At 35.1% G+C, this 9,699-nt stretch overlaps 1 protein-coding gene across 1 annotated transcript in view; it reads right to left on the minus strand.

The window, feature by feature from the left end:
- The window catches only part of LOC101896417 (transcription factor SPT20 homolog), a 31,798-nt gene extending 22,799 nt beyond the window's left edge, over positions 1-8,999 (minus strand). Inside the window, exon 1 of the mRNA XM_005188125.4 lies at positions 8,713-8,999. The gene's annotated coding sequence lies outside the window, so the exon portion shown is untranslated. The remainder of the gene's footprint in view (positions 1-8,712) is intronic.
- Positions 9,000-9,699: the final 700 nt, after the last annotated feature.

A 9,699-nucleotide genomic window follows, 5' to 3' on the forward strand; every position in this document is an offset into this window, starting at 1 on the left:
AAACGACATTCGAAATGCCACAAATCACAAGCCCCAATAGAGGAGCTGGGGCTCGCGTTGTGGCCGCAAAAGGTTAATAACACTTTCTTTACAAAGAGACAGCAAAGCTCTCTTTCAAAATGCATTAGCTCTCTCTCTTGATGATTCGTATGCCGGAGACAGCGCGGCAGACGAGCGCATGCGCACAGAATACCCAACCAACCAAATTGCCACACAGATATGCCCCTTGTCCATTCATTTATTCATTTGCTCGTCTAACTGGCGTATTGTAATGATGACAATTATTAAGTAATCGCAATTGAAGTTGAATACCCAGTGACATCTGGAGATTATATAAAATGAAATAAAAAAATAGCTCCACATAAAATGCATACACTTGGAGAAAATCCGATGTTGTAAATTGTGAGTGGATTAAAGTTAATTGCATTTTTTTTGCATAATCTTTATTAAGTAATGAGGGTTTTTTTATTGCAATCGTTTTCAAAGAGTTTGTGATCATTAGCATGAGATCTTTCTGGAAAATGTAAGGCAGAGCCATTGTGACTGGGAGATAAAAATGTTCTTCAAATTCAAATTTATTTGGTTATGAGGAAAAATCTGAAACGTGTGGGAAATAGTCCAGCCTATTATTATACTCCACTGTTGTACATGGCATTATGTCTTTGTACAGTTTAAGTGTAAAATTGAGAAGGAAACGATATAGACCCATACAGGTTGAGATAAAAACCAGTAAAGAAAGTCTTAAAGTCGGGCGGGGCCGACTTTATGATACCCTACACCACTTTGCTAATCAGGTCTAATTTGGTTGTATGTGCAAAATTCCATACTATTCGGGCTGATATTACACGTTTGGTGCACAATAAAAGGCAAATCGGAAGAAAATATATATGGGAGCTATATCTATTTTTTTTACCGATTATCTCCAATTTCAATAGGGTTCGTCCTTGGGCCAAACAAATGATTTGTGCAAAATTTCATCAGGATCGGGTAATAAATGCGAACTGTACTTGATATTGGAGATTCTACTAACACAAGATCTGCTGTGAGAATAGGATATATTGGTCCACTTCTTGTGGCACCTCTCCCCACAAGGGGTAAAAAATTTGAATATCCACGAAGCTCATACAACAGGAAATTAATATCCGATTTCACTCCAGACTTGGTACATCTCAATATTTCCATCATCACAAGATCTTTTATAAAGATTGTAGGGATCAGGCCATTTCTTCTGATACCTCCCGCACATATAGTGTAAGATTTTGAAAAACGAAAAGCTCATAGCAAAACGAAAAGCTCATTTGAATAATCATAACAGAAGTCAAAATATATTTAAATAATCGAATATTTGATGAGGGTATACCTCTGTCGATACTGACTGATACCACTGATACTTTTTAACTTGTTATACCCTCCGCCATAGCATGGAGGGTATATTAAGTTTGTCGTTCCATTTGTAACACCTCGAAATATATATTTTAGACCCCATAAAGTATATATTCTTGATTAGCATAACATTCTATGTCGATTTATCAATGTCCGTCCGTCTGTCCTTCTATCCGTCAGTGGAAATCACTCTAGCTTCCGAACGAAAGAAGTAGGTTGTTAAAATTTTACTCAAATGTATATTATATCTGCAGGACTTTTGGTATTGAAAATTGTCCATATAGGTCAACGTTTTGGTATAGCCACCATATAACAGTACCTCCCGATATTCTGTATTTTAATGATTTTCGCGAATTTATTCACTGGAATTGTCTCAAATTTGGTATTTAAAGTTCGTAATGGATACTACAGCCTAACACAGAAAACTGTCTGTGCAGGTCCACGTCTTCGTATGGCCTACATATAAAGGTACCTTCCGATATTCGGTATTTTGATGATGTTAACGATATTATTCACCGGAATTGTTTAAATTTTGGTATTTGAAGTTCGCAATGGATACTGAAGCCTAAGACAGAAAATTGTCTGTGCAGATCAACGAATTCGTATAGCCCCCATATAACGGTACCTACCGATATTCGGTATTTTGATGATTTTAGCGACATTATGCACCGGATTTCTTTCAAATTTCGCATTTGAAGTTCGTAATGAATAATACAGCCTAAGAGAGAAAATTGTCTGTACCGGCCCACGGCTTCGTATAGCCCCCATAAAATAGTACCTCCCATAATTCGGTATTTTGATGATTTTAGTGACATTATTCACCGGAATTGTTTCAAATTTAGTATTTGAAGTTCGTAATGGATACTACAGCTTAAGACAGAACATTGTCTGTGCCCGTCCACGTCTTTGTATAGCCCCCATATAACGGTACCTCCCGATATTCGGTATTTTGATGATTTGTTATCGATTTCTATACCCCACACCACAAGGTGGTCAGGGTATTATGTATTTGTGCATTTGTTTCTTACAGGCAAAAGGTAACGAGATAGACCCATAGTTTCTTTTGATGATCTGCATAGAATCGCATTCTGAGTCGATTTATGGATGTACGTATGTCCGTTCGTCCGTATGTCTGTCCGTCCGTCTGTCCATGTATTTTTGTAAACAAAGTACAGTTCACATTTATTGCCCGATCCAGAAGAAATTTTGCACAAATCATTTGTTTGGCCCAAGGACGAACCCCATTGAAATTGGAGATAATCGGTCAAAATTTAGATATAGCTCTCATATATATCTTCGACCGATTTGTCTTTTATTGTGCACCAAACGTATAATATCAGCCCGAATAGTATGGAATTTTGCACATACAGCCAAATAAGTATAGCAAATTTGATCGAAATCGGTTCAGATATAGCTATAGCTCCCATATATACTGTTCATCCGATTTGTTATATTTGTTACCCACAGCCGTAATATGCACTCCGTAAAAACGATATTCGGTGAAATATATCAAATATAGCAAGAAATATTTTTGCCAAATTTTATCGAGATCGGTTCCGATTTGGATATAGCTCCCATATATATTTTTATCCGATTTCAAATTAATTGTGGGCAATACAAGTCCGAATATAAAATATACAAATGAATCGGCATATTTAGTCCTTTGAACTTTAAATTATATTTATAATCATAGCGTGTGTGATTGAATTCTCCCATAAAAACTCTACTAAATTCGCAAAGTGGTGTGGGGTATCATAAAGTCGGCCCCGCCCGACTTTAAGACTTTCTTTACTGTTTTTTTTTTTAAGTTTCGCATTTGAATATTTTTATGGCTTATGACAAATTTTACCTATGCAGGTCCATGTCGTCGTAATATAACAGCGACATTTAGTATTTTAACACATTTTTTAAGGATTTATTTTATGAAAATTTCCAAATTCATTCCAAATCTTGGAGGGTATTCAAAGTTCGGCCCGGCCGAACTTACTGCTTTTTGGTTTTTTTTTTTAATTTTTAGAAAAAAGTTCCATTTTCTAGAAGTGTATGTCATATCATAGATTTTGCAACTGAACTTCTGACATCATCACTCACTCATTGCCGCGGCAATTGTCATATGTGTGTGCAATAACAACAATTCATCTATTTACAGCGTGGACAACAATAGCGACTTCATTAAAAGTGGCATTTGTGAATGTCGGTTTTCTGGGCCAAGTCATGGCATTCGATCGGTTAGTTAGCGAGTCAAAGAGGCGGTGGCAGACAGTTCAAATTGAAATCGTTATTAAATTTTACATTCGGACACATACTCAAACTTCAATTTCAATTTTTATACCCTACAACACTATGTGTTGGGGGTATTATAAGTTTGATTGGCCCAAAAATTATGTAACACCTCGAAATATTGGTTTCCCACATAGGAAAGTATATATGGATCTTCCTAGCTCGCCGAGCTGAGTCGATCTAGCTATGTATGTCCGTCCGTCCGTCTGTCCGTCTGTCCGTCTGTCCGTCTGTCCATGTTAATTTGTAATCACTCTACAGGTCGCAATTATGGCCCGATCTTCACGAAATTTAGAATGGAGGTGGGACTGGGGTCAGAATAGAACCCTATTTCTTTTGGAGATGATCGCCAAATGTTTAGGGGTTGAAATGGACCAAATACTGAAAAAATGTCGGATTTTGCAGTAGCTATACAGGTCGCAATTATAGACCAATCGACGCGGAATTTCGTATGTAGCTAGAGTTTAGGACGGGGAAGAAGCCTACCAATTTGGGTGGTCATCGGATAACATTTAGCGGGTAAAATATACCATATCTTTTGTGTTGAAAAAATTCAAAATTTTTCATTAAACCGCGAATATTTTAAATCCCGGCGAAATCACAAAGCCATGACAAGGTTACTTCTGATCTTTACACTGATGTTAACATCCAACAAAACGGATATATAGCAAAATATGTGCGATATATATGTTTATCAAAGAAGATATGCTTGAAAAATCTCTTATATGTCGAGAACGGCTGAACTGATTTGAAAAGTTCTCATTAGTTTAGAATGGCCTCTTGGCAGGAAAGAAAAAGCGTCTAAAAAAATCTCAAAAATATCTCTCTAAAGATGAAAATATTGATTTTGTAAAATGTTCTCATATTTTTTCAATTTTGTCATATTTTTGGCATATTTTCATTTTGAATTAAACATTTGGTAATATTTCTACAGCTAACAAAACTAAGTAGTTAGGATATCAGGATATCATATACAGATCGCATTTATGGCCCGATCCTTACGAAATTTTGCATGGAGATGATCGCCATATATTTAGGGGTTGAAATGGACCAAAAAACTGCAAAATTGTCGCCCGATCCTCACGCATATTTGAATGGGGGTTACCGGACATTACAAAAGCCAAGCAGTTTTGGATGGCCATCCAAAAATATTCAATGTGTGAAATAGTTTGCCAAATTTTGTAGACAAAATACGAAAATGTCGATTCCAGTGACTTTTTGGGGAATTCACAAATACAGGAAAGACGATCTTCTGACTATTTCGTTAACGCTGATTTCGTTGAAGAATATAATCAAATGTCTGTTTCTCATTTTTTTGGGAAATATTGGTTCCAGATCTAGGAAGACCATTTACGTGCAAATCTACCACTAAATTGGAAATGAGCGAATTAGTTTAAGTTGCTATTATTCGAAAATTAGTGAACGGAACCTGATGGTTTCCTTATATTACTTGTCACAAAATCTTGTGGAATTCTTTCGAGTATCTCGCCTATATCAACTGTATGGTTTATTATAGTGTTGTAGGGTATTCAACGGTCGGCCCCGCTTGACTGTAGCCTTTGCTTACTTGTTTTTTTGATAATTTTGAATTTTTGATGTGTGATTTATTGCGGCAGATAATGAATGGGCGAATGAATGAATGCTTGGACAGATGCTAGGTTGCGATAAAACACATTTAAATGCATGATTATGGGATTTAGAAGAGCCAAAAAAAACATCAAGGTGGACACTATTAAGGTTGACATTTGAGTAGGGAACGTTGTTGTTGTTTTTCTTTCACGTTAATGTTGTTGTATGTAAAAGTATGGTTTTTTTTTCATCATTGTTTTTTATGTCGCCACCTTTTGTTTAGATGCTGTTGCTGTTATTACTCATGGCTTTTAATGCTGGACGGATGCTGTTGAAGATTTAGATGACTATCTCTCGTCACTTTTACTTTTTCATCTCTGCCAAGATTTTCACACCCATCGTGTTGTTATTGTATTTTGCTTTGGATCAGCAGTTTCTTTTCTTTTTTTCGTTTTTACATCAGCACTTTGTAATAAAACACAATGTGTGCATATTGTTTGAATAAAATAAATAGGATTTTTTTCTAATTAAAAAGAAATGCACAATTTTTTAATTACTTCATGTCATGAGTTCAAATTTGTCATCGTAAAACACTTTGTTCGACTATGTAGTAATGAGCTTTCGTTGAGGCTGCATTCAATTTATTGTGGAATTGTCAATGTGAGTAGAGTATCTTGACACTGTAATGTTTGTAAATATATTCTGTGCGATATTAATAATGCGAGGCTTACATTAAATTTAAATTTTCATAGAGAAATATTTGGGAAATAAATTTAAATTTTGAAGCTTAGCTGTTAGTTTAATTACTAATTTGCAAATACATGTTTGATGTTCTATCCACATTGAAACAGGTTCTCCATACAGACTTTTCCACTTCAAAATGTCCACTCACAGAAAATCTTCTGTCATAGACTGTAGTATCTATTACGAACTTCAAATACCAATTTTAAAATAATTCCGGTGAATAATGTCGCTAATATCATCAAAATACCGAATATCCGAAGGTACCAATATATATGGGGGCTATACGAAAACATGGACCTGCACAGACAATATTCTGTCTTGGGCTGTAATATCCATTTCGAACTTCAAATACCAAATTTGAAACAATTCCGGCGAATAATGTCGCTAAAATCATCAATATACCGAATATCCGAAGGTACCAATATATATGGTACCAAAGTTGAAACAATTCCGGTGAATAATGTCTCTAAAATCATCAAGATACCGAATATCTGAAGGTACCGTTATATGGGAGCTATACCAAGACTTGAACCTGCACAGACTATCTTCTATCATAGGCTGTAGAATCCATTACGAACTTCAAATACCAAATATGAAATAATTCCAGCGAATAATGTCGCTAAAATCATCAAAATGCCGAATATCGGGAGGTACCGTTATATGGGTATAGTCCAAAACGTGGGCCTACATGGCCCATTTTCAATACCAAAAGTCCTGCAGACATAATATATATTTGTGTAAAATTTTATCAAATTTTATTTATTTATCCACAGACTCGACATAGTATTTTATACTGATCAAGAATATATATACAGCGTGAGATGAAAAAACTGCAACCAACTTGAGACTGCTGTTACTTCTAAGCCACTCGTCCGAAAACTGTTAAAATTATTCCATTGACAGAAAACATTCCTTGTCCAGCAGTTTGTAAACAAACAATATGATCGTGCTAACTTGCCAAAGAGGTCAGCTGAAAATGTGCACCTTCGGTTGGCCACCAGAACTGGGTGGGACAAGAATGGGTACAAAGTGAGGTTCCTCCCATCATCTATAGCGCACAACGGCACCCAAAATCTCCGGATACCAATCCGTTGGACTATTGCGTCTGGAGTATTTTGGAAAGAAAAGTTGGCACTAAAAAATATCAAAGAGTCGATCGCCTCAAGCAAGCGCTTCGCCGGGAATGGGCCAAAATACCACAGAGAAACATTTGGCCATAATTCGTGCCAAAGGTGACCAGTTCGAACAAATCTAAACTTATCCTAAAATTTGATGCTATCTCCGACGTTTTTTTGCTTTCATTCAATAAAATAAAAAAAAAAACAATGAAGAAAGTTCTAATGTCGAGCTAGGCTGACTTTATGATACCCTACACCACTTTGCTAATTTAGTAGAGCTCCGCATAACAATTGAAAGTTGTTATGGGAGAATTCAATCATACACGCTATGATTATAATTATAATTTAAAGTTCAAAGAACTAAATATGCCGAAGCATTTGTATCTTTTAAATTCGAGCTTGTATTGCCCATTTGGTGCACAATTAATTTGAAATCAGATAAAGATATATATGGGAGCTATATCCAAATCTGAACTGATCTCGATAAAATTTGGCAAAGATATTTCTGAGCTGTATTTGATATATTTCCCTGAATATCGTTGTAACGGAGTGCTTATTACGGCTGTGGGTAACAAACATAACAAATCGAATGAAAAATATGTATGGGAGCTATAGCTATATCTGAACCGATCTTCACCAAATTTAGCATACTAGCTTCTAGATTCAATTCGGTTGTAATTGCCGATTTGCATCCCATTTGGGCAAATATTAGACGTTTGGTGCACAATAAAAAGTAAATCGGACGAAGTTATATGTGGGAGCTATATCCAAATCTGAACCGATACGATAAAATTTAGCAAAGGTATTTCTGAGCTGCATTTGATATATTTCCCCAAATATTCTTGTTGCAGAGTGCATATTACGGCTGCGGAGGACAAAAATAACAAATCGAATGAACAATATATATGGGAGCTATAGCTATATCTGAACCGATTTCGATCAAACTTGGCATACTTTTTTTCATGCCTAATTTGGTTGTATGTGCAAATCGGACGAAGATGTCTTAACCGCTCTTTATCTGATAGTTTATGCTGCATATCATTGTTAGTAGTCTTAAAAATGATGTTGGATAAAATATATTTTTGACAGCTATTGGAACTATGGTCTATCTCTCACAAAAACATAATACCCTGTACCGCAGCTTAGCGTACGTTATAAAATGATGCAGATCATCAAAGGTACGCATGGGTCTTTCTGTTATCCTTTTGCATATCCAACTGCGTGTAAAATGCGTAATTTAGATGTCGGTGTTAATTAACCTCCATAGCTTAGATTATACTTGAACCCATAACTAATCCACAGGCTATCCACTTCGGGATGAGGTTTAAAAGGCAATTTTAAGGAGCTTAAAATAAATGTTACCTTGAGAGAAATTTTGGGTTACAATTTAAAATCCTTACAAGTCCTGGATGATCCAAGGATACCTCTAATATTTTTATGTAAATAATAATATTTTGAGTTGAATTTAAAAAAAAAATTAAGTATATCCTTGTAGTTTGACATTCAATTTCAATTTAACACTTCAAAATTTATTTAATTTTCCATCAGTATTTATATATATTTAATATCGAATTATAGATATCTTTTTTTATTTTTAACTATTTTTTTTAAAACTCACATCTTTTTAAACACTATCACTGGCTCGTTGTGAAACACTTATCGTACACAGGATATATTAAAATGTTGTCAATATTTATTTAATTTTTGATATTTTATTCCTTTATTTATTGGAGTTCAGTTTCAACAAATTATAGCAAATATTATTCGTTCGATTTCGATTTTGGTTGACTAATATTGGTTGGCGGCCATACAACAGTTCAGTACCCGTACCGAGTGGTAACTGAACGAAATTGAAATTTGTTGGTGGCTTGTAACTGAAATGAAAAAAGCGAAAAAAACAACAACAACAACAGCAACAACAAATATTTCGTAAATAATACAAAAAGCGAAAAAGGCCAACAACAAAACGGCAGCAGCAACAGCAGAAAACATCAACGCTAAGAGCAAAACCAAAGCCGACAACAACTGTTGTATGAAAAAAAAAACATATGCGGTGGATGGCGGTCTGGTTGGTTAGCTGGCTGGCTGGCTGTTTGTGTTAACCAAAGCCAAGAGCTTTGCTTTTGTTTGAGAGCAAACGTCGGATGGATGTTATCATCATAACCAACGAAGCGATCGTCGAGCAAAAAAAAAATGAAAACTAAATCATAACAACAAAAAGTGCAAAAACGCAGCCATTGTCATGAATGAACAAAAATCGGTCATCTATCCGATACAATTTTGAAGTGGTCTTTTTTGGAGACATGCCATTCATAAACTAATTTCGAGCCAAAACAGTTGTTGAAGTTGAAAACTCTTGCATGGGCTATTCCCTCCATATTACATGTTAACGATATTCGTACAAGAGATTTAAAAAAATGTAAATAACCAAATTAAAAAAAAAAAAAAAAAAAAAAAAAAAAAAACCTGAAAAAGGCTTAAACCCATCATGAAATAACCGTTCAGTGACAACAGGCTAATGTATTTTGTTTTTTTTTTTTTGTTTTCGCTGCACAATATATGTAAAAAAAAAACATAGAATAAAATGCATTACGGTGTGATACCT

Source organism: Musca domestica, unplaced genomic scaffold, assembly GCF_030504385.1.
Source record: "Musca domestica strain aabys unplaced genomic scaffold, Musca_domestica.polishedcontigs.V.1.1 135, whole genome shotgun sequence".
NCBI classification, from domain to species: domain Eukaryota; kingdom Metazoa; phylum Arthropoda; class Insecta; order Diptera; family Muscidae; genus Musca; species Musca domestica.